The sequence below is a fragment of the Sus scrofa genome, chromosome 13 (assembly GCF_000003025.6).
Source record: "Sus scrofa isolate TJ Tabasco breed Duroc chromosome 13, Sscrofa11.1, whole genome shotgun sequence".
In the NCBI taxonomy this organism is placed as follows: Eukaryota; Metazoa; Chordata; class Mammalia; order Artiodactyla; family Suidae; genus Sus; species Sus scrofa.
Window position 1 is genome coordinate 144,059,814 of NC_010455.5, and position 25,594 is coordinate 144,085,407.

Consider the following 25,594-nt stretch of genomic DNA (forward strand, 5'->3'; position numbering starts at 1 on the left):
TAGGAGTGTTCCCTTTTCTCCACACTCTTTCAGCATTTCTTCTTTGTGGACTTATTAATGATGGCCATTCTGACTGGTGCAAAATGTTACCTCATAGTAATTTTGATTTGCATTTCTTTAATAATCAAGGATGTTGAGCATTTTTTCATGTGCTTGTTGGCCATCTGTATATTTTCTTTGGATAAATGTCTGTTCAGGTCTTTGCCCATTTTTTAATTGTGTTGTTGGGGTTTTTTTTGCTTTTGAGTTGTATAGGTTGTTTGCATATTTTAGAAATTAAACTCCTGTCACTTGCATCATTTGAAACTATTTTCTCCCATTCTGTGGTTGTCTTTTTGTTTGTTTTGTTTTTTTTTTTATGGTTTCCTTTGCTTTGCAAAAGCTTGTCAGTTTGATTAGGTCCCATTGATTTATTTTTGCTTTTATTTATGTTGCCTTGGAAGACTGACCTAAGAAAACATTTGTGAGGTTGATGTCAGAGAATGTTTTGTCTATGTTCTCTTCTAGGAGTTTGATGATGTCTTGTCTTATATTTAAGTCTTTAAGCCATTTTGAGTTTATTTTTGTGCATCGTGTGAGGGTGTGTTCCAGCTTCATTGATTTACATGCAGCTGTCCCGTTTTCCCAGCACCACGGGCTGAAAAGACTGTCTTTTTCTCATTTTATATTCTTGCCTCCTTTGTCAAAGATTAATTGACCATAAGTATCCGGGTTTATTTCTGGGTTCTCTATTCTATTCCATTGGTCTATATGTCTGTTTTGGTACCAGTACCACACTGTCTTGATGACTATGGTTTGTAATATTGCCTGAGGTCTGGGAGAGTGTTGCCTCCCACCTGGTTTTTGTTCCTCAGGATTGCTTTAGCAATTCTGGATCTTTTATGGTTCCATATAAATTTTCTATTATTTGTTGTAGTTCTGTGAAAAATGTCATGGGTAATTTGATAGGGATTGCATTGAATCTGTAGATTGCTTTAGGTAGTATGGCCATTTTTATGATATTAATTTTTCCCACCTGGAAACATGGAATATCTTTCCATTTCTTTGAATCCTCTTTAATTTGCTTGATTAATGTTTTATAGTTCTCACATATAAGTCTTTCATCTCCTTGGTCAGGTTTACTCCTAGGTATTTAGTTTTAGGGGGTGTGATTTTAAAAGGTTATATATATTGCTTTTTAGGGCCACACCTGTGGCATATGGAGATTCCCAAGCTAGGGGTCTAATCGGAGTTACAGCTGCTGCCCTATGCCACAGCCATAGCAATGCCAGATCTGAGGCATCTGCAACCTACACCACAGCTCACGGCAATGCCGGATCCTAAACCCACTGAGTGAGGCCAGGGATTGAACCCACAACCTCATGGTTCCTAGTTAGATTTGTTTCCATTGCACCATGATGGGAACTCCAAAATATTATATTTTAGTATTCCTTTTCTAATATTTCATTGTTAGTATACAGAAGTGCAACGTATTTCTGAATGTAAATCTTGTATCCTGCTGATTTGCTGAATTCATCAATCAGTTCAAGTAATTTTTGTTTGGAGTCCTTAGAGTTTTTATATATATTTGGATACCTTTTATTTCTTTTGTTTGTCTGATTGCTGTGGCTAGGACTTCCAATACTCTGTTGAATAAAAGTGGTGAGACTAGGCATTCTTGTCTTGTTCCAGAAGCTTTTCTCCATTGACTATTATATTAGCTGTAGGTTTGGCATAAATGGCTTTTATTAAAGTATGTTCTCTCTACACCTACTTTGGTAAGAGTTTTTTATCATGAATGGATGTTGGACTTTTTCAAATGCTTTTTCTGCATCTATTGAGATGATCATGTGATTTTTGACTTTTCTTTTATTAATGTGGTATATGACATTGATTGATTTGCATATATTGAACCATCCTCATGAACCTGGGATGAATGCCACTTGGTCATGGTGTATGATCTTTTTTATACATTGTTGGATTCTGTTGACTAAAATTTTGGTGAGAATTTTTGCATCTATATTCATCAAAGATATTGGTCTATAATTTTCTTTTTTGGTAGTATCTTTGGTTTTGGTATTAGGGCGATGGTGACTTCATAGAATGTCGTTGGGAGTGTTCCTTCTTCTTCAAACTTTTGGAAAAGTTTAAGGAGGATGGGTATAAGTTCCTTTTGTATGTTTGGTAGAATTCACCCGTGAAGCCACTGGTCTTGGACTTTTGTTTGTAGGGAGTGTTTTTATGACATATTCAATTTCATTTCTAGTGATCAGTTGTTCAGTTTATCTATTTCTTCTTGATACAGTTTTGGCGGGCTCTAAGTCTCTAGAAAGTTGTCCATTTCTTCTAGTTGTCAAATTTGTTGGCATATAAGAAATAGCATTTTAAATGGAATAATAGGAACATAGTAATTTAAGGAGATGGTGCTGGAATAATCAGTTGACACCAGAATATGATGAGCTTTAAACACTCTAACGAAAAATATTTGACTCCACCTTGCAGAGTAGGGTAAGTAAAGGTCTTCAGAGGGGAATGAAATGATTACAGGCATATGTTTTAATGGATGATAGGAGCTATGAGGGAAAGATTAATTCTGTATAACTCATAGAAGTGTTTTCCTATATGGAGGATTTTTCTTTTTTGAACTGAGATGCAGCCTTTTCTTTCTCCAGCTTATTTGCAATACATAACATTGTACCACTTCTGAGAGAGGATCACAGTCTTTAAACTATATTCATTGGGAGAGTAGTCATCAGTACAAACCAGCTCATGGAGGATTTCCTTGAGGGCATCACATGATTTTTCTAACTTACTCAACTGCAAAACATACACCAAAGGATAGAAACTGCATTCTGGCATCAGTTAAGTATTGGAGAACAGCTGCATAAGAAAGAATAAATAAAACAGGACTTATTTCTCAGCCCTTTGCAATGGAGGATGATTTGGACAACTGTGACTTGACTGGCATTCCATTGCCCACCTGACTCATGTGTGAGTGAGCCCAGGAATCATTGCTGAAGTGCTGTGTCTGAAATACAAGAAAAAGTGAGATCTGGGGAAAGAAGAAAAGGAGCATTGACAGCACTTATTTTTATTTCATGCTTATTTTTTCTCTGAATATCTGGTGCACCTTCCTCTCGCCGTTGAAAGTTCAGAAAACATTTATTATTTGGGCAAACACTAAAAAAGATCAGCCTGTTACACACAACTATCATGGCTTCTCAACCATTTCCTCTTAGGGCTGCTGCAGCAGGAGTATCTGACATTGTTGGGGTGCTGGCAGATGCTATCTGTTGTCATTCCTCCGTCTGCTCCCATCTCCCAAACCAGGCCCTTTGAGCTCTGCTCCCCATCTAATCTGCACCTTCCTACCTAACGACATCCACTAATGTGTGCTAACAGATGTCTGAGGGAAAATTAGCTGTGGTGTCCAAATCAATTAGAGCAAAGTTGCTGTGCAAGAACAATTGCTCTGTAGGCTGTATGGGCTGTGGTGGTGTTTTGGGGTTTTTTTCTTATTTCTTTTTTCCAAAGGTGAAGTCATGTAGCCCAAGCTGAGCTTCCCTGCTCCATATTTTCCACTTCCAGGCAGTCTACCTCAGTGCTTAATGGGTTCTGATTGGACCACCAGATGGTGATGCCTCTCCCAGGTGTGACCAGCAACCAAGTTAAGAACAGGAGGGTTGCTTCTACCCCAAAGGCACTGTAGCCCAGGAAAAGGGCCATGTCAGTTTCAAATATATTTGTTGTATTTTTTCAATTCTAACAATTGTTATGTTAATGGAGTTGCCTTATATAAGGCTTGAGAGAAAGGCTAATGATTGTATGGATGAAGAATGGCCTGGAGAACAGCACACTTTATAGCCTATCAAAAGTGATTTCTATTTCCCATCTCCAAGTGCAAGGGTCAGATTGTCAAGAGCACAAATAAATGGATAAAAAGAGCTTCTCTGTAAACTTAGGCAGGCCTGGACCCTGTAGGCTGAGAGACTCTGGGAGCCCCAAACTTGGGCCTGGGTTTTTGCCTTGTGTGAGTGATACCATTTACATTGCAATGTGGTTAATCTCTTTAAGCCTCAGTTAAATTATGTATAAAGTGGGTTTAATGATAATATATACCTCTCAAGAAGAATCTGATAATTAAAGATTTTCTTAGCATATAGTACACAATAAATGAGAGCTGTGTAATCATCAACCTTTCCCTCCTGCTTCTCAGAAACTCTTAAGGACGATCCAAATTGTGAAGAATTCCCACTTTTTGTACCTTTTTTTACCCACTCCCCAAGGACAAGCATTCTGAGCTTTCTGTGGTTTTACACATTTTTTTACTCTATTATCATGTTCTCCCAGGTCTACCATCTCTTGCCAAAGTATGATCACCAAATCACCAATACTATTACCTCCACTCCCTACTTGTTTCCTGCCAGTGCCCTCCTTAAAGACACTCATTTTGATTGCCTTTGTGCTTTTGTGTTGGGAAAATAGACACTGGTTTCCCAAACAGAGTCAAATCTCATAATAAATAATTGATAAAAGATATTTAAGAGTAAAAGGGCAACCCTTGGAGGCAGTCATAGAAAGAAAAATCTTCTCTCTTATTCTATGTGCCCATATTTGGAGTTTCATCTTGCTTAGGCTAGAAGGTCCTTTCACATAATTAATAACTTTTTATTCTGCTCATAATCCTCCAATACCTACCACTTATTTATGTATTCTACTTTAAAGCTAGCAACCTTTGTAAGGCTCTCTTCAGGCAACCCATGTATATGGAATAATCCTGTATCTAAGAACTTCTGACACCTACTATAAAGCTTTTTCAGAAATGGCACCTTGACTTTTTTTTTTCCTTTCATCCTGAAAATGTAACACCACCTGTAAGGCAATTAGTCTCTCGGGGGGCAACTTCCACTGTTACAGGGAAATAGAGGGAAACTCAGCCTGAGCCCTATGTCCTCACCTTTTCCTCTATTTACCCAGTTTTGTTCTCATTGCCCTCCCGTGCAGCTTTCTGGGTCTGGCCAATCAGGGCTGTGAGAGCAGAGGATTCTGATACATGACTAACCTCCTAATCAGAACTAATCAGAAAGTAGTTGAGTTTGTTTTATCTTCATAAGGGTTGCATGTTTTGTTTTGTATTCTTATTTTCTTATTTTAAGTACAATTACATTTCTCCTTTAGGTTGCTAGCTGTGGCTCAGAAATAGAAACCTGCCAGACTCACCATCTCAGGCTGTCCTCTGTTTGTGCATCAAGCGGTTCCCCATGAACACACAAACATCACACTCAGCTCTGTCAGATCAGCTTCATGGCCACATTTATCAAAATTATCCCAGAGTCCCTTGCAGAGGCGAATATTAATAAGGTTCATTTAAAACCAAGAGTGTTACTAATGCTTTTTTCTATGTGCTAAATGGGAGGAAACAAGAATTACACAAACAAAAAAAAAAAAATACAGGGTTGTTAGAATAGTTAATAAGGCTAGGTAAAATCTTTGGGCAAAGGGAAATAACGCTGAGCTTTCAGAAATCTTGATACATCAATTTACATATTATTATTCGCATTGCTTTCCATCCTGAAAGCAGAACAGCATTTCTCTTAGTACACAACACACTGCCAGGTGATCAACCCTGAGCATTTTCCCTGAGTACATTCTATCTGTCCATGGAGTCAAGGCGTTCTTCCTTGGTAATACTGGAATTAAAAGGGGAATAGTGTTACTTCTGTCTTTAGCTGGTAAAAAGGGATCAGGGAACTAAAGTAGGGGGAACTTTGAAAGCCTATGTGGAAAGACCTTAAGAATTGATTATTTCCATTTTCCATCCAATTGTAAAGAGCCATTTGCACACAGGCCAGGTGTTATTGGCAGGTGTGCTTCATGTAGCAGCAAGATAACATAGCAGCATTCCTAGTAATTTCTGTTGGGTAGTATTTCACACTGTGATGCTGCTTCAGTGCCCAGGAAGTGCCATGTTGTTCCCATGTCATATGGATGACTTTGTTTCCTTTTTGCTGAGTTAAAATGAAATGATAGCTCAGGAATTGTATCTATTGAGAGTACTGAGGTTTTTTGGTTGGTGTGGAGCATTAGCTTCTACTACCATTTCTGTCTCATTCTTTATGGTGTACATTTCTATGGCATGATCAATGCCACTTGAAAATTGAAACATTCTAAGTTTTGCCCTCTCTTCTTCCACCATAGGAGCAGGCAGAAGAGGCCTCCATCCCAGGGGGACATTCAGTTTAGTTATTCATTTGCAAACGAACAGAATTTTGAATAGGAATTCTATTTACTTGTGTAAATTCAGAGGCCTTTGATTTTATAGAGATGAGAAATGATTTTGACACAGCATTGTTTCACCAGTTTTCAGCTAACCCTGGGACAACCATATTTGATAATTGATGTTCATTACCATACCACTGTGCAATTTAGAAATCACTTGTTATTCATTCTTATTTTGATTGTTGCCCAAGATCAGTTTGCCATTTTGTTGACTAGAATAGGCTTTGCAATCATGTGACCTTGATCACTCCATATACTTACTAAGTTCTTATGGGAGAGCCTACTGTCACTTTTTCCATCTCTATGGAAGATGTTCAAAAGAGGGATTGCTAAGATAGTTAATAATGGTGAAGGACCAACCAATATAATAAGAATGCTATGTACAAAAATAAGCAGTGGTCGGCATGTATGTCATATACATCTCAAGGTTATGTGTGCTTTTATGCAAAGGGAAATGAATGGATTTGGGACCAGATGAGCTGTACCCAGAAAGCAGTCATTTCTCCTTGCTTATCTGACGCAGGGAGTTGGACAACTGTCACCTCCCTCCATCTCCGATCAGTGAAGACAGATTACTCTCATAAGCCTCTGCATTCTGCCTTCCTCTCTTCTGACCTACACCTCTGAAGTCCCTCTACTGGCAGTAGGAATGAAGGCTCTGCTATATGTGCTGGAGGGAGGTCAGAATCCCAGAGTTTTGCTGGAGAGTTCCCCTCTCTTCAGTTTGTGTTTGGACAAAACCATCCCTACACAATACACATTTGCTTTCTCTCTGGGTATGTGGCTCCATGGTGCTAGCTTCAGTAAGTTTTCCATTTATGTCTTTTTAATTCCAGTATCCAATAAGCAGAGAAGAGGACCATGACATTTTTTTTCTAAAAAGAGACAGGGTAAAGAGTCACTGTTACCTGGAGCACAGGGATTCAAGATGAGGTAGAGCTTCAGCGATGCAAGTTGAGGGCAAAAGGGAAGACTTTGAAAGGTGAACCTTAGAGAGACAAGCTGGTCATTGAAAACTAAATTGCCAACTTGCCTCCAGTGAACAAATGCACCTGCCATTCGTATTGCAGCCAATTTGCTGTTTCTACTTTTATCTCTCTCACACAGCAGGCTCCAAACTCTCAAAGGTTTTCCTGTGGCTCTTTTTGTGATACCTAAACCAGCAGGACTGTTAGATAGAGGCTTCTGTGTATGCATTTTATTCCCACCTTCTTTCCCACTCATTGCATTAAAATAAATTGAGACAGTAATATTCATAAGAGAAGTAAAGTTCTAAGGAGCAACAGTTCTACCTCCAAACCCTAATGCCACTGGAACCTGTCCAGCTTTTCAGGATGGTGCATGGCATCTACATAAAATGCAGGCACTGGAACCTTGCCACCTAGGGAGAGACGCTCTGTGCTGTGAACACGTTACTTGGGCGTGAAGTAACGCTTTTAATCCAACTCCTATAGGGAATAATAGCTTCTGGAGAGAGACTTCCTTTGGAGGATGAAATTTTGTAAGCAGGGTCTCAGCCCCTAAAACATTTTTTTTCCATGTGCAAAAATGTTTGATAATGAGTGATCATCAGGTAACTTTTTAATTACCTAAGCAGGAGGGAGACACACTATATTTCCATAAAAAGAATTCTGAATGGAAAATGTAGCTTTGCTTATTTGAAAACCTTCAGTTCAATCATTTCCAAAAGATTTAATTATTTCAACATGTATTGTTGAGCTTTCACAATAGCTTACATTTCTCAACCCCAAAAGATGCTTCCAGTTACAGACATCTAATTCTCTGCTCACGGTTCTCTAAAGACACCTCTATACATTTAAATATAGGCTATTTCAAACCCTGGCAAGAAAGAAAGAAAGACCTTGGAGTTGCATCAAATTAATTTTTTTTCCCTCTCTTGTGAACACCTGAAGTAAATGTTATGCAGAATATTTTAGTGCTGCCTTAAGGTTGGTATTTTAATTGCACCAAAGAGAAATTATTCATTTGTGGTTTCCCAATCAACTGTAACTCTTAACCAATGTAAAAGATGATCTTAGTCTTACAATGTGAAAAAAGAACAAGCATTTGGGCAATATTTCTATTTTGGTGCCTTCTGTTGCCTTTCTGACCTGTACTTCTCTTACTTTAGACCTACCAAATGAATTACCTTCAACTAAAAGTGGAAATGCCAGGCAACTATAGTACACAGCTCTTGGAAATGGAGCTGGGGCTTCAACTCATGTGAGAGTAAAGACATTGAAATAGAAAGAAAGCATTCAGTGTATCACACTGTTGAAGAAATAAACACTAGGTAAATGCTTTAGTCCATCCTTCAGAGACATCACAGATCTAAGTAAATAGAAGTTACTATTCACTATTACCTCCTAAAATTGTGTTTCTAGAAAGAAGTTTTCTGTCACGCACTGATGCATTCATTCATTCATTCATTGGCTCATGTGTTCCAAAATTTTTTTTTTTTGTCTTTTTGCTATTTTTTGGGCCGCTCCAGCGGCATATGGAGGTTCCCAGGCTAGGGGTTGAATCAGAGCTGTAGCCACCGGCCTACGCCAGAGCCACAGTAACACAGGATCGGAGCCGCGTCTGCAACCTACATCACAACTCATGGCAATGCCGGATCATTAACCCACTGAGCAAGGGCAGGGACCAAACCTGCAACCTCATGGTTCCTAGTCGGATACGTTAACCACTGCGCCACGACGGGAACTCCCCCAAATTTTTTTTCACCACCATATCCAATATCCCAATTAGGTGGCACTAACATGTTCTAAGGTCAACAGCATTTATTATAAGCACTTACTATATTCCAGGCACCAGGTTATGTATTTCACATGTGTTAATTATCTCCTTGATTATTTGAAAATCCTCTGACACAGGTTAAGTTTCTCATCCTGCAGATGAGAAAACTGAGTCAAAGATAGACCAAACAATTCCCCAAGTTTTAACAGCTAGTTAGTTGAGGAACCAGGACTGGAACCTGCCTGGCCTCAGGGCCCAGTGTCTATTCACTAAATTGTACTCTATATGTATTGAAAGAGAAGGTATCTGGCCTTATATGTCTTCAGGCATTTCTGGGTTATTTCTTTGTCCAGAGCATTTATCACATCCATGCTGTTGACATTAGACTCTTGACCTCATATATCTATGGGTACAGGGAAGCATTAGCTGTGGGAATATGTGATCCAGCTCAAAAAGTAGTCCTCCTGATGGACTTCTAAAACTGTCTTCTCAGTAGAAAAGGCTTACACCACTGAGGCTGGGTAGAATCTTTTTATACAGGATATTGTTGACCTATGTGCCAACTATGAAGGTTAATCCCTAATTAGTGTTATAGTGTGTGCCAAGTATAACAAAGTCACAGGATATATTCTATAGCCTCACATGAAAATCAGTCATATTACCATACAATCCTGACTCAGTTTTATCTTCCTTTTCTGATTTATGAAAAAATTAAAGTATTTAAGCATATGTGCATAATGTAGTTTCCCTAAATGGTTTAGTTAATCCTTGTATCTACTAAGGAACCTATAAAATTAGCATATGCTATTTTTAGAGATGAATACACTGAGGTACGAGAAGTTTTTGCGGCCTGAAGGAGCTCTACTGGGACTGAAAGGAGGTATGGGGCTCAAAATCTAGGTCTTCTTGAAGCCTTATATTTAGTGAATGGAGCTGCTCTTAGATAACTCTGTTTACTTATGTGGGTCAGATCTTATTTTCTATTTAGAGTCACAGTTTCAGTATGTTCCCCCTCACTATTATCTTGAAATTCTCCCTGGTTGGCCTTAAAAATAACTCCTGTACTAGAAATATATTCAGTGAAATTCCTTTATGTTTTTCTTATGAAGAAATGATTGTGTAATATTGAAGCCCACAGAATGCTGAATATAGAACCATTTCACTACAAGAAGGCTGACATACTCCTCGCATGTTAGAAACCTTATTTGTTCTGATAAAGTATGATTTTGTATTTAAGCAAGGGAAACTAATAGAGAGGTCCCAGGAGTTCTTGCATTGATTATGTAACACAGTTTCCTTAAATAATTCCGGAGGCATTGTCCTCCCGCTCTAGCTAGGGGGAAGAAAAAAGAGAACTTGCAGGTTCAAAAGATATAAAGACAGAGGGAAAGCCAAAAATATAACCCAGGACTCATGTATTTTCAGGCAGCTGTGCTATTTACTAGCAAGCATATGCAAATGGAAAGAAACTTGGTTCTAGTACCTGGAGTACAAAATAAGCATTTTTAGGACAATATTTCCTCAGGCAATTTCTAGAAATATCTGGTACTGTTTCATTATCTCTGTAGTCCTGAATAGAGGTTGTGACTCTCATGATGAGAAATAGCATTTTACTAATTCAAATAATATTCCTTTATGCTGTCTTTGCTTAGATTTTATAAAGCACTTGTTTTCACACCATGCATTGTATATAAAATTATAAAATTCAAACTTGAGAATACCAAACTTCTAGGATCTGTGACTTATCGATGAGGGATCTAGAAGAAGGCACCTCCAGGTTCTTAGCACCAGAGGCAGGTGTACAGGTAGAAAACTGATAGGTGGCAAGAAAAAGTAAGGCACAAAATTAGAAGACTACCATTTCTGCCCCTGCACCATGGCCACAGAGCAGAGGAGAGGTTTCTACATCTCTTATAAGCAATAGCTAATGTCAGGCAGGTGGCTCATTTTGATCATAAAATAAAAAAGAAATGGATGAGTAGACTGGAAGATTGTGTAGTCATTGGCAACAGCCAGTAGAAGTCCTCACTGAATGGAGAAAAGGATTTACATTCAACAGCATGATGATGAAGTAGGAGGGACCTTGAGAGAACATCATATCCAGTTTCCAACTTTAGGCCAGTATACTTCTAAATAGTAGTCATATACCTTGCTCTTCTTGATGTTTTGATCAGAATAATTAACGCCAGCTGCCATATTGCTAACGTTAGTAATGGCTCAGCTCTCCAGGGAATAAGCTTCATAAGCTTATTTCTTGCTTATGAAGTCCAGTCCAGGTCAGGCAGCCCCTGCTACAGAGCAGCTGTGACATCTGATGAAGAGGGCCAGAGTGACACACTGGCTCTTTTTAAGGGCCAGGGCCGGGATGTGACTTACCTCTCTTCCTTCAATATTTTATTGGCGGGAGCTCAGTCATATGGTTCCAGACTAACCACAGAAAGATAGAAAATGCAGAGAAGTCCATAGGTACTTGGTGGGTACCAGTAGCCTCCCCCACAACTTCCAAGGACATAGTGGACAATGAATTAGGAATAGTATTCTGAAGAGCTCTGAAAATGATGAGCACACACATCCTTGAGGAAGCAGATGGTCTAGAGGATGAAGTCTGTGATGCCCTGACAGTGTACAGACATGAGGGATGTAAGAAATGCCTGGGCAGGGAGTTCCTGTCGTAGCTCAGCAGTAATGAAGCTGACTAGTATCCATGAAGACACAGATTCGATTGCTGACCTTGCTCAGTGGGTTAAGGATCCAGCATTGCTGTGAGCTGTGGTATAGGTTGCACATGTGGCTAGGATCCCATGTTCTGTGGCTGTCACATAAGCCAGCAGGTGTAGCTCAGAGTCAACTCCTAGCCTGGGAACTTCAACATGCTAAGGTGCGGCCCTTAAAAAAAAAAAAAAAAAGACCAAAAAAAGGAAATGCCTGGGCAGGTGGCTAGCTTAAAAGCCAAAGATTAAATGTTAATGTGTTTGTCTTTGGTTTTGCATTGAATGGAGAATGCATAGCATTTGAAACATTTTAATGAAGATGAGGAGGATCTTTCTATCCTTTAAATAGAAGAGGATAGGTCTATGTTGATACATCCATGTTAAGTGTCTCTCTTTCATTTTTCCCACTGCCTTTTCCTTCCCTTGACTAATTGTTACCATTTTAATGAAGTGATTTGAAGTTCCCTTCAGTGTAGTATAAGTGAAATGTTCCTATCCTTCCCATTAAGACCTATAAACTAAGCTGTACTTTGAGTCGAACAGTTTAGCATCTGATTGAATGAGAGAGAAAGGTTATAAAGTTTTTAATGTGTGAATGCTAGATTCAAGTGTCAGAAATAGCCGGAGCATATAACATTTACACACGTGAATGTCCTAATCCCTAACGATGCTATCAACCACCCGCATAGCAGATTTCTGTTTGGTTGATAATTTTTCTTTTTTACAGTGTTTTAAGACACTTCTAAAAACATTTATAATAATTTACTCTACTTTGTAATTAGATTTAGTGATTAGAATCTTGCTCACTTACATAGCTGTTTCCCTTTAAATGAATGGCACCAGCTGGCTTATAGCTGAAACCTGATCTGACTCCCGAAGCCATCAGAGGGACCAGCATAAGGCAAAGCATAATGTGCTGTGAAGCTTTGTGAAAAGTAGCTGAGGGAGGTGTTTGACATTCTTATATATATATGTCTTTGCTAACACTACACACGCACACATGCACATACACACACACACATATACACACACATATATATATTAAATATGAAGAAGAAGATTTTCATTTAAATGGAAACCTTGGCTATTCTGGGCATATATTCAATTACAGCACATGGAAAGAGGCAATATTATATTCTCTCATACATCCTCTAATCATTAGAGGAAGGGCAAATAGCTGAAAATGTGCAGTTTGGACTTGAGCCTCTTGGGCTATGTTACCATCAAGAGAAATGTGATGGTGTATAATTAATGGGAGAAGGCATTAGCAGAAGGCTAAGAGAGCATAGTAATCATGAGCAGCCCTGAGTATTAATTGTTTCCAGGTAATTTTGCACAAGCTATTGAAGATGCAGTAAGTTATTTGTTTCACTCCCTTACTGTATAGTTAATGAGAAGCCCTATCAGGCTAGGCACTGTGCTTGCTTGATGCTGTCACAGAGCCAGGGAGTCTGACTCGTGGAAATCAGAGATCCTCAGTGGCTGTGGACTCCCAGGACCAAGTCACTTTCCAGATGAGGTGAAGAGGCTTGGCTGAGGCGAGAGAGAGGACAAGTAGGGTAACAGACAGAGGGAGCACTCACCCTTTCCCCATGGACTGATCAGGGAAGACGTGGGCTGAGACTCAAGAATAATTCCGGTGGCCAACAAGCCTGGTTCTCAGTCCATCTGGAGCTGTTTGGAACGGATAAAAGACATAAGAATCCCTCTCGTTGATACAGCACTTCTCTGCCTTGTGAGGTCTGTGGCTTACTGAGAAGAAAGCAACTTTCATGTCAGCTGCCTGCAGTCAGTGGTAAGTGGTAGGCAAGAAGACCTACTGGGCCAGTGTGCATCCAATTGCATGACCACCATGACCACCTTGTCCTGATTCCTGCCTCACAACCTGCCTCTTGTGCTTGTGACCAGCATAGAGTTTGGACAGAGACTGGGGGCCTGCTCACTTCTCCCCTCTAATTCTCATACTTTCCATAGAGTCTCTACAGAAACTCTAATGCATTTCTGTAGGATTCTGGCCTTGGCCCTGTGGACAAGCTGCTACCCCTGCTAGCCGCCGGGACAGTACCAAGTACAGAGCTGATGCAGAGCCCAGAAAGAGAGATTTCTCCCTCTCTGCTCTTGGAAGCGCTGCCAATTCTCTCCTTTCCTCAGTCATGCCTGTGTCATCTTCTCCCCCAACCCTTCCCCATTTTCCCAGCAGTCTGTTGTTGTTGACATGAATCCAGAGTCCCACTCATAGTTAAAACCATTTCTTGTTGGAAGACAGGGTCAGTGGACACTTCATGTTGTATAAACACAAGCATTGTGAGCTGGAGACAAACACAGTCATGGAGGGTCACGATGCCTCAGAAAGCATTTGCCAGAGGGCCCTGGCCTCGCAGCATGGGACCGGTAGACTGCTTTTTGCAAGAATTGATCAGCTCTCCTAAACGCGGGTGTTGTGCATGTCTATGTGTGAGGCAGGGAGGCAGGTGGGGGAGATTTTGATAGGCAGTATTTTTTTTCCTTAGGACATGGAGGTTTGAATAAAACATCACGGCAGGGTGCAGAAACAAGAGAAAAGAAATCTTTGACATTTTCTCCATAACATGCCTAGGGCTCTGAGCAAACAGGGGGGACCTGAGGTGCCTCCATGTCTAACTTCACATTTAGCTCAAGATTAATGAGACTCACCACATTCAGGATTCATTTGTAGAAGCAGGGACAGAACATTCCTTCTCACTGCCACCGCCATGCCTGCCACTTGAGTTTTAAAAAGAGGAGAGAGAGAGAAGAGAAATCCCATTTGCTCTGGCCAAACTGAGGGAGAGGAAATGTGATACAGGGAGTATATAAGGTGTGTGAAGATGGATCTTGTTTCTGCTATAAAATTGTTCAAGCTTTTAAAATTAGTGATAGGAATATTTTCAGCATTATTAAAATACATAAAATCAGAAAAGCAAATTCTTAACTATATCACATTAATTGAATTGAATAATGCAGAGAAAATAAGCTAAAGTAAACCAAACTTCCAGAGTCTCTAAACAATCACTGGCATTTCTTTCACTGTACTCAGCACAACTACCAGCCAGGTTATCCTGGCTCTAATTGTACCTGGTTATCATGGCAACTGTTGAATTCAGTCAACATGGTAGCACCTCATATTTTAGCAGTAGGCAGTCTGTGATATATATCAAGGTCTTCCTGGATCTTCTTAACATAATTGGAAGGGCCGGTTATAAATTTAATACTTTCCCTTTCTATCTTTGAGACCTTGGCCAAGAGAATGAACCTTATTGAGCTTCAAGTTCATTAGTTATCCAACCAGAACATAGGTGGGAGGGGGTGGTAATAATACTTGGTCAAGATATCACACAGCAATAGAGTGTGGATCAAATAAGGCAATATATATACCACTGGTTTACAAATTGTGTATTATTATACTACCCAAGATATTATTATTAATTATCTTTAATATGTCTCCTTACTTTTCTGCTTTCTAGTATCTTCTTTTATTATTTGACTTTCATTTGCCCTTCCAACATGGAGCAAGCAACGATAAAATGGAGATCTGACCCCTATTCATCCACTTGAAGTTTTGCTTTTTATGTTTTCTCCCCATCACAAATGCTATATACCTATTTACCTCTCTGGAATTTTCAAAACCATTTATAATTGCAGAAAGTATTATATTTCTTCCAGCTACATTTAACACTTGCAACGATTACTGTGTTTTATACCATTATGTATAATTTTTATAAATTATAATGGGCATGAATGTATTAATTCACAGTAGTAACTCTATTTGTTTAGAAGTAAACAATGTGAATGTTCCACATTCTGTTTGTAATGGTTTATGGTAAGCTTTGAACAGGGGCAATGCAAAGAAATTCTACAAACCTCCTGTCAAACCTATTCTTTGTCTAAGTAGTCTATCCTCTGGGCCCTTGAGTGGTGACAGGAAACAACTTTTATTATTTTCATTGTATCCTTGGCATGCTTTAGTTCACCCTAGTTGGTTTCTATTAGAATCTACCTCTTTTCCTTCGTGTAAAGAACATTATATGCCTTAAGCAACTAAAAAAATAGAATTTAGGCTAGTAATGTGGGCATGAAATCATTAAGTGCAAGGAATTCTTACAAGCATTGTAGTTACCTCTGCTTACTTCTGATTCCCAAAATGAAGTGAAAAAAACGAGATGAACAGTAAGCCATTTTGAAAATATTAAGAGTAACTATTCTTACTATTTGTGTGATAAGCTCATAGTGGCACTTCTGTTGAAACAGTCAAAACTGGCTGATCTAGGTCATAATTGTCATTGTTTTTATCCCCTCCTCATCTCTGCCTACACCTCTCACAGTATATGCATGCCACGCACAGGCCACCGCCTGTATGTGCTGTAGGCTCTCAGTAAATGTGGTTGGGTTGTATTATTCTTAAGCAAAATAGACAGCAGATTGGTCTCTGAACCTTTTATACTTCTATTCCCTGATCACTTATGGCTCCTTTCTCTCTGACTTAAAATCCTCTCTGCTTTTGATATAAGGACTTGTTTATGATTTTCTCTTAATAGCTAAAGAATTCATCCATGGGATACACACAATGTTTTCCTCACATTGAATTTAAAAAAAAAACAAACCCAAAAAAGAAAACAACAACAACAACAAAAAACAATGGAACACAGAAAAAAAATTGGTGGCCTGTAAAGTATTGTAGCTTTTAAGGAAATGTCATAGTTTAGGACTAAATCTTACTGGCTTTTCATTGAATAAGGAGGAAGGTTTTAGTAGCTGTCAGGTGACTTCATGTATTCTAAGGGTTTTATCAAACATCTCCCTTTACCACAGAGCATATATCTTTTAGAGCACAGAGATTGTGGGGGATGCCCTCTTCCTTTCTCTTAGAAAGTCTCAGGGAGCCACTTCTCAGACCTTGGAAACTACTCAGTTGCTATTTGCCCCCTACCCAAGTAGCCTAATATCTTTGAGCTTCCCTCTGCTCAGTACCCCCTTTGCTGCCAAATAACAAAACCATCTGCTCTGGTTGGACAGTATCTAAAGACAATTCTGTAAGTTCCAGGAATGAGACATCAATTTGGCCTAGGTAAAGAAAGCAAGATAGATTCACTTCTACCATCTATCTATTAAATCAGCTTCTGGATGTTTCCCCAGATTAGCAAAAACAAATATCCAAACAGCTGGAATAAGGGTCTGGGAACAGGAAATCTTGGAGAAGCTGCCGACTTGCTGAGTAACTGCAGTCTGGGATGGTTCCATTTGCCCTCATTTAGCAAGGCAATGACCCGCACCTGGGAACAGCCACTTCCCACAGAATAGACCTATTGCTGAAGCAGCCATAATGGACACCCTCAGCCGGTCAAGAACGCAAATGTTGGCACCTGAATAATTTGTCCCCTCTTTAAACCAGCCCACACACTTAGATTTGAGGGTAATTCAGACCATTTAATAAATATAGAAAAATTCCAATTTAATATACTGTCTTTCCAGGTAGACTGGGGAACTCAACCAGCTGCAGATACCCAGGCCACACATGCACCACAGAGTGGGGTGTGAGCTCTGAGCATTTCCTTGTCCCACAGTTACCGTGCTTGAGTTCTTTATAGCAGTCTGCCTCAAGCTAACCCTCCGTTTTGATAGTACCTACTCTCTGGATGAATCTTCAGGGATGCTTTTGGTGTAAATCTGACGACCCGGAACAGGGTCGGGAACTCATAGAGCCATTGAGAATGTTATATAATGAAGGGCTCAAAGGCCCAAAGGAGAGTGTCTTGCCCAGATTTGGCCAACAGAGTAAAATGCCAGCTATATCTCAGAGGACTGTGGTGAGTGAGGCTTCAAGCACTTTTAGTTACATATACAGTTCAGAGATAGCTCCTGTCTGATTAAAAAAAAGATTAAAAGAGGATGGCTTTTTCTTGACTGCATGTTGTTTTAATATGTCATCTTCATGAGCTTCCTCACTGAAGTTTCCCTGACTTCACCACATTATTAGTCATATTAGCACTTGGCATTGCTTTGTTTTATACATACGTTTTGTCTTTTTCCCTAAATTGCTAGCATATTATATCTCTTTCCTTAAGTTACTTTATTCATCATTTGCTGCATGAATAAGTGCAGCATTTGTAATCATTCCTGGCAGAGATATCTGAGGAACTGATGCCCGTAATGAGTTTCTCCTACCTTCGGCTTCATCTGACACTCAAAGAATCTGCAGTTCTCGTATTTTCCTACTCACCCATGAAATTTGTATCTAAAAGGAATCATGTTCTTGTAGAGTGCTTCTTTTCAAATACCTACTTTGGAGGCTGATGTTTCTTGGCTTTATAAATGAATCCTAATAGGAGTGGGAGCTAGTACTAGTAGAGAAGAAATGATCATGGCTGGTTATTTTATTCTACTTCAAGCACTAGGACTTCAGAGACTCAAATTAAAGACACAAAATACCTGGCAACATCTGTTGTCTACAAGATTTACATTATAAATTATGTAATGGTGACAAATTTTTGTTTGGAGTGCTTTTTCTTGGGAGCCTAAGAGTTAAGCCTCTAAAAATTGGAGGAATAGTTATTTTACTTATGGTGGTAAACTCTCATAGCTTTATGTCACTTTTTGTTATAAGTGTCTGGACATTGACTAAAGGGCTGACATGTTGACATAGCTCTGCCCATTAGTAGGTAAGAACTGAGTACTTATTTGTGGGGTGATTTATTGTTAATGCCAGTATTAGTGATTGATTATGAATTATAATAATTACCTACACCTCTTGGCAATAATGGTGCCTGCAGAAATATAACTAGAATGCCATTAGCCATAGAAATGTATCAACTCTTTTATCATGTTATCTTAGAAGGAGTTAAGCCAATACTGTTTTATTAGCTAGTTTTAGCATGTGATAAATGATGGCTACACTACAGAACCTCTTTCAATTTAAAGAACAAGTTCACATTCATTATTTGACTCTAATAGCAATTCTAGAATATTGCCTAATATCTAGTTTGTATATTACCTCTGGTTACCAGATGAGAAAACTGAGACTTAAAGATATTTAAATAATTTGTCATTAATTTGTTAATTTATGCATTTAGAATTTATTAAGCGCCTACACTGTGCCTGCTGATGGGGATTCCAAAGCAAATGTCAGAGAATATGTCTTGTGGCAGGGCAGGATCAAAAATCCTCTGGCTCTCAATCTAGCTCACTGTTATCCATTTTTCAATCCTGTCATCCATCCTAGAAACTACCACAACATGCAGCAAAACATGCTTCACTGGCATTTTCAGAAGGAAATGCCAGGCTGGATGGATGTTTGATGTTTCACAAGATGGCATTTTTGTGTTATATTGTGTATTTTTATTCTTATTGATGAATTTTTAGATCATACTTATTTAAGCCAAGTACTATTCCAAAAACATCCTACAGATTTCTGAACTCAACCCTTATATATACATGGCATACTGTTCTGTAGTCTGTTACATATGCAAAAGATAAAGCTTAAGCTTGTCTAGTCTTACAAAAGAAAGGTTAGAAATTGGGAAGTTGACACTGTTGTGTTTTTAACAGCCCCCTCACACCACACACACAGTAGTACATACACCTTGCCCCAGCTTCGAATGAACAATAACTGAGACCAATTTGCTGCTAATTTGTACCATTAGGAATGACATTTTGAATTGAATACAAGTAATAACTGTTAATTATTTGAGGTTATGGAAATGAGCCAACTGCCCACTTTTCTACCCTACTCTGGAACTGATTATTTTCCTTCTGTAGGCTGGCCAGTTAGGGACCAAGGATAAAGGCATTAAAACATTCACAGCTAGAATTAGATGGTTTTGCAAACCTAGGATTATTTTTAAAGTAATGTGCATTGGTAGATATGAACCAATGCTAAGCATGCAACTAAGTTGGTTTTGTGGAAGCCCAATGAATACCTAAGTAGAGATGACAAATTTTTCCTTCTATGAAAAGGCTCCTCTTCAAATTTTCCCTTATTATGACTGCTTCTCAGTTCACAACAATTAGAATTCTTTGGCTTAAGCAACAGAAATTGACTGGCTAATTTGATGTAAGAAGGGGGGTGATACACTGGAAGAATATGGAATAGCTCACAGAATGAAAGTAAAGGCAGAAAAATCTTGCCATGGAAAGCACAAAATCTTGCATCTCACATGCATCATGCAAGTTGCAGACACTAGAGAAAAATAAGTCCTTTCACGTGGCTGCTCTTTCATGATATGTATTGGCAGCCTATTGCTGAGGAACAAACCAGTCCAAAATTCATGTGTGTAAAACAATAGTTATTCTTTATTTTTCACAAGTATGCAAGTCAGCACACTTCTAGATAGGGCTTCCCTGTAGGTGACTGGATTCCTAGAGTTGTCAGATTCATCAAATAAAAATAGAGAATGCCCAGTTAAATTCTAATTTTAGATAATAAATAATTTTAGTATAAATATATCCCATGCAATATTTGGAATATACTTATACTAAAAAAGTTAATGTTTATCTGAAATTCATATTTGACTGAGTACCTTATATTTTATCTGGCAATCCTGTTTGTCAGTTCCCATCGTCTTTCTCCTGGGACCAAAAGGCTTAGTTGAGCATCTTCTTCTCATGGTGATAGCAGAAGCAGAGGATCAAGTGAGTACAATTGTGCAAGCACTTTGCAAGACTTTACTTATATTACCTATACTGATATCCTTGGCCAAAACAAGTAACATGGTCTAGGAATGGAAAAAATGTGTACCACCCACTCTGGGAGGGTATGAGCATGGCAAAAGATATGGAAGCAGGGAAGAGTAGAAAATTGGAGCCATTAACACAGTCAGTCAGTTTCAACCTCTTTTAAACTGTTTTTTGTAAAAAGCAAGGTCCCAGAAGGGAGAATCTGAAATGCCCAACTTTGGTCATTTTCCTTGGCTGTGGAAAATAAGTCACCTGATTGACAATCCCAACAAACCAATGACAGTGAGATGAGAGGTGGTTCTCCAAAGTAAAAACGGGTCATCTTATCAGAAGAAGAAGGCATGGATTCGGTCAGGTAAAACACTCCACTATGTCTCTGATTTTGCTTGCATTTCCACTTTTGATCACTCACCAGAGATAATAGTCTAGTAGAAAAAGAGAAGGAATGATTTGAACCCTGGAGGACTGTACAAACATGCCCACAAAAACCAGGGCAGACATAGTATGTAAGAAAGTTACCAAAAGAATGAGAAGGGACAAGAAAATCATGGGTGCTAGAGCCAGACTGGCTGTGTCATAATCTTACTGAATGCTGGTTCATTGCACAGCTGAAGGAATTCATGTATCCAGGTGCAACTAGATGTTAGCATTATTTTAGAAACTGCCATTCAATTTATAGTGGATAGAAAAACAACAACATCATACACTTCTTTAACGCAGAACTTATATGTATTTCAATGAAAGAATATTACCTACTTAATAATTCAGATTTTAAAATTAGAACTCTTAAATGTGGCATGTTCATGTGGAATATAAAATATGGCACAAATTAACCTATCTATAGAACAGAAACAAACTCATGAACACAAAGAACAGACTTGTTGCCAAGAGGGAGGGGGAGGTAGTGGGATGGACTGGGAATCTGGGTTAGTAGATGCGAACTGTTGCATTTAGAATGGATAAGTGGGAGTTCCCGTCGTGGCGCAGTGGTTAACGAATCCGACTAGGAACCATGAGGTCGCGGGTTGGGTCCCTGCCCTTGCTCAGTGGGTTAACGATCCGGCGTTGCCATGAGCTGTGGTGTAGGTTGCAGACACGGCTCGGATCCGGCGTTGCTGTGGCTCTGGTGTAGGCCAGTGGCTACAGCTCCGATTTGACCCCTAGCCTGGGAACCTCCATATGCCGCGGGAGCGGCCCAAGAAATAACTAAAAAAAAAAAGACAAAAAAAAAAAAAAAAAAAAGAATGGATAAGTGCTCAGATCCTACTGTATAGCACAGGGAACTATATCCAATCACTTGTGATGGAACATGATGGAAGATAGTATGAGAAAAGGAATGTATATATGTGTATAACTGGGTCACTTTGCTGTACAGCAGAAATTGACAGAACATTGTAAATCAACTATAATAAAAAGGAAAAAAAAGAAAGAGAGAAAGAAGCCTTCCTGTTTGCCTCTTTCAGATTAGTGACAAGCATAGGTAAATAATCCAGCAATTATGGTTCAGCATCGTGTGGAGAAAGAAGTTCAAGGTGTATGTGAAGATGCAAGAGGGATACCCAATACAGAACCAGGAGAGGGGGTGGGGTGGGGTAGAGAATGACAGGACTATCTTCCTGTAAAAAAATGAGAAAACAAAATGACAATTGGAAACCTGAAGGGGGAAAGGGGATAACCACATGAAGAGTTGAAAGAAGACTGTTCCATATAGAAAAAAAAAAAAAAAAAAGAATGTTAAATGCCTAGGAGTAAATGAGCATAGTGCATTCCAGGAACCAAAAGTTGTTTGATCTGACTGGATAATGCAATGCAAAGGGAATAAGAAAGTAGGAGAGAGAAGCAGGGGCTAACCATGAATGACCTATTAAGCCGTATTAAGAAGTTTTGATTTTATCTTGAGGGCAATGAGATTAATCAGAGGGTACTATGCTCACATTTGCAATTGAGGTAAAAAATATTCTGATTGCTGTATGGTGAATGAATGACAGTGAGCTTGGGGAGAGGAGGCAAAGGAACTAGTTGTAATGCATTTGCAGTAATTCAGGCAAAAAAAGAGAAATGTTGATGGCTGAAACAAGACTAGTAGGAAGGAAACTGAGAGTAATAAATGAATCTGAGAGATATTTAACAGTCATAAGCCATAGAACTTGGAGGTCCATATTATGTGGGGGCAGTAAAGGAGAGAGAGCTTTCAAGGGAGATAAAACTTCTTTTTTGGTTTTGGCAACTGTTTGCACGATGACATCTTTACTGAAAAAGCAATCACAAATTGCGAGTGCTCTGGGGGAACCCTAATTCTGAGTATGTTGAATCCTGGATTTCTGCAAAGTAGTCAATGAAGATGCAGAATAGTTAGTTCACTGTAAGTGTAGATATAAAGATAATGAGAAAAATCTGGGCTGAAGATACTGATTTGGTAGTCATCAATCACATGGCCTTAACTTCTGAAGCTAGAGAGTATATGAGATCACTCTCAGTGAATAATATAAAAACAAGACAGTGATCAAACCCTCAGATCTTTAAGAAATGGGACAAGAGACGCCCAAAAGTTAAACTCAGAAGCCTGGCCAGAGGGGTAGAAGGAAAAGCAATTGAGTTTGGTGACATATGAACTAAGACCTAGAAACTAAGAAACTAAGAAAAGAAAAGGAGGAAGAAAGTGTCAACAAAGTCAAATACTTCAGTGAAAATTAGGGATAATAACAAAAATTGTTCATTGGACCTAGAAATAATATGATCCAAACAAATCGGTGAGTTTCTGGAGAGCAGTTTCTTCAGAGGTTAATAAGAGAAACCAGGTTGCACTGAAGGTTGGAGTGTAAATGGGAAATGAAGACAAGGTGTAGAGCAATTCCTTCGAGAAATTTGGAGATAGGAAGGTTGCAAGTGAATAAGAGGGTAAGATGGGATTCGGGGAGGGATTTCTTTCTAGAGCAAAAAGACTACACCATATATAAATGCTTATGGGGAGAAACTAATACAAAGTACAATAAAGTAGGAAGATAGATAATTGATGGAGTAGAAACTATTGGTTAGTGACCCAGAGGAAAGTGGGAAACAGTGTCAACATGATTGCATTTCCAATTGTGCAACACAAACACTTTATGAACTTCTGGCTCCTGAGACCCATGACCAGAGTATATTGTCCTTAATTAGGAGAAACAGTGTCATCAGGTGGCCAAAACATAGCTCTGTAGTTAATTATTCTAGATTTTATTCCAAATTTTATCACCACCTGTCTGGGTAACATTGAGCAAGTGATTCCACCTGCATACCATGTAAAGTCAAAGCCCTTAGTGCATAGAGACAATATGAGTAAATTTTTATCATAGATAATAATTCTCTGGGATTTTGACCATTGGGGATTATTTTCTGTTTGTAGATTTGCATGGTTATTTATTAGGGATATGGAGTCTTTCCCACTCCACTTTTTAATTTAAATCAGAATACTTCTGTTTTTCTTTACTCTGTGTCCTGTCTTGGAATTCAGAATTAACTATAAATTGAGTGATAAGAGCTCTTATAATTACTAAACAGCTTCCTGTTTGAATTTTAGGTACCAAGGTTTTTAGATTGTTAAGGAAGGTACCTAGGATATCCAAGTCTTATTCTTGACCACCCTCATATCATAGGTCTATGTTATACTGTAGAGTTTTGGAGATGTTCAGAGCCATGGCTTAATTGGGAATTATAAGCTGTGAATATTAAACAAGAGAACAGTTGGACACTCAAGAGCTCTTTGGTCCAAGCCTGGCCATATTTCTTGATGAGATCACCCTTGACAAGCCATTATTTTACTCGGGGCCTCATGTTCTTTCCTGTTAAATGGGTATAATCTTTCGGGACCTCATTGTAAAAGTCAGAAAGGTATAGTACAAGTCACTGTATTAATATGGGAAAACAGGAAACAGAAATAGAAATTGCTAAATAGCAGGAATCAACTACATTCTATTTCTGCCATTGGGTTTGATTTGGCATCACTGGTTCCTACCCAGAGGTCATATAAGATGTCATTGTGAGAAGATGCAAAGGTCATGATAATCTTCCCCCACTTCTTCCTTGTGGCAGTCTGACCTGGTCAGTTGCCCAAACATCATCAATGACTGCTAATAGGGATTTGTAGGGATTGAATGGTTATTAGGCAGCTGCTTCTACAAGCAGAAAATGCTCCTGTTTCATTTGTCACTGCACAGAGTCTCTAATGGGCAGAAAGAGTGAGAAAAAATAAGATAAAGATATTTTTTATTATTGAACTCCTTCATGCTCTCTTGCCTCCTTCCCAACCTCCTGCCATACTTTCTCAGGGACAGCATAAACAACTAAGAGTTTAAAAAAAAAAAAGGAAAATCACAGTCAAAGCATGAACTCTGCAATTTGTAATCAGTGTGTAACCTCTGTGATGAAATTTGTAAGTAATTCACTTTCCACTTAAGCCCACCAGTATGAGATCTAATGTTGCTGCCCTGAACACTAATGAAGAAAGTCAGACGGCAGTACAGCTAGCCCTTGGGGACTCATTTCTCACATCACCAAAAAGTAATTTCCGTCATTTTGGGCCATCTGGTAGCCTGGATGTGAAGATGAAGTTTCATTCAAGTAGGGCTTAAGAGCATGGGCCCCAGAGTCTTTTTAGATTTAAATCTGTTTTCTGTTTCTCACCTAGCCTCCTCCATAACATAGTTTCCAACCCATAAATAAAATACTCATAGGATATCATTTCCTTATTATCAGGAGTTATTGAGATAATACTTGTAAAGTAACCTACATAAGGTCTTAATGTGTAGTAAATGCTTAATTAAAGTTAGCTATTATGAAAGTGTTAGTAGTAGTGGTGGTAATAGTATTAGGAATAATTTTTGTAATGTCTACCTGTCTGTGATGTAGGCCTTATTAATTCAGTTTTAAGCTCTAAGGTGTATCATTAGGCCCGTCACACATAAAGATGATATTGAGGCTTTTTATTGTGATTAACCAATAGTTTCCTTATGAGGTTAAATTATAAGCAATCAGGTATTACCCCAGCTTATTAGCACAGCTATGCATTCTGTTACTAAATAACATGGGTTTTCTTTTCCTTACATTTGGAGGAGATATTGGACTATATTCACTTTATAGAAACAAGAAAATAAATGTAAGTAATACTTAGTGATAACAAAATTTATTCTTAATGTGTATAAATGTGCATGCTCTTTAATACC

The 25,594-nt window shown here is 38.8% G+C and overlaps 1 protein-coding gene across 6 annotated transcripts in view; it reads left to right on the plus strand.

Annotated features, from left to right (window-relative positions):
• Nucleotides 1–25,594, plus strand: part of LSAMP (limbic system-associated membrane protein) — a 628,666-nt gene that overhangs the window by 384,293 nt on the left and 218,779 nt on the right.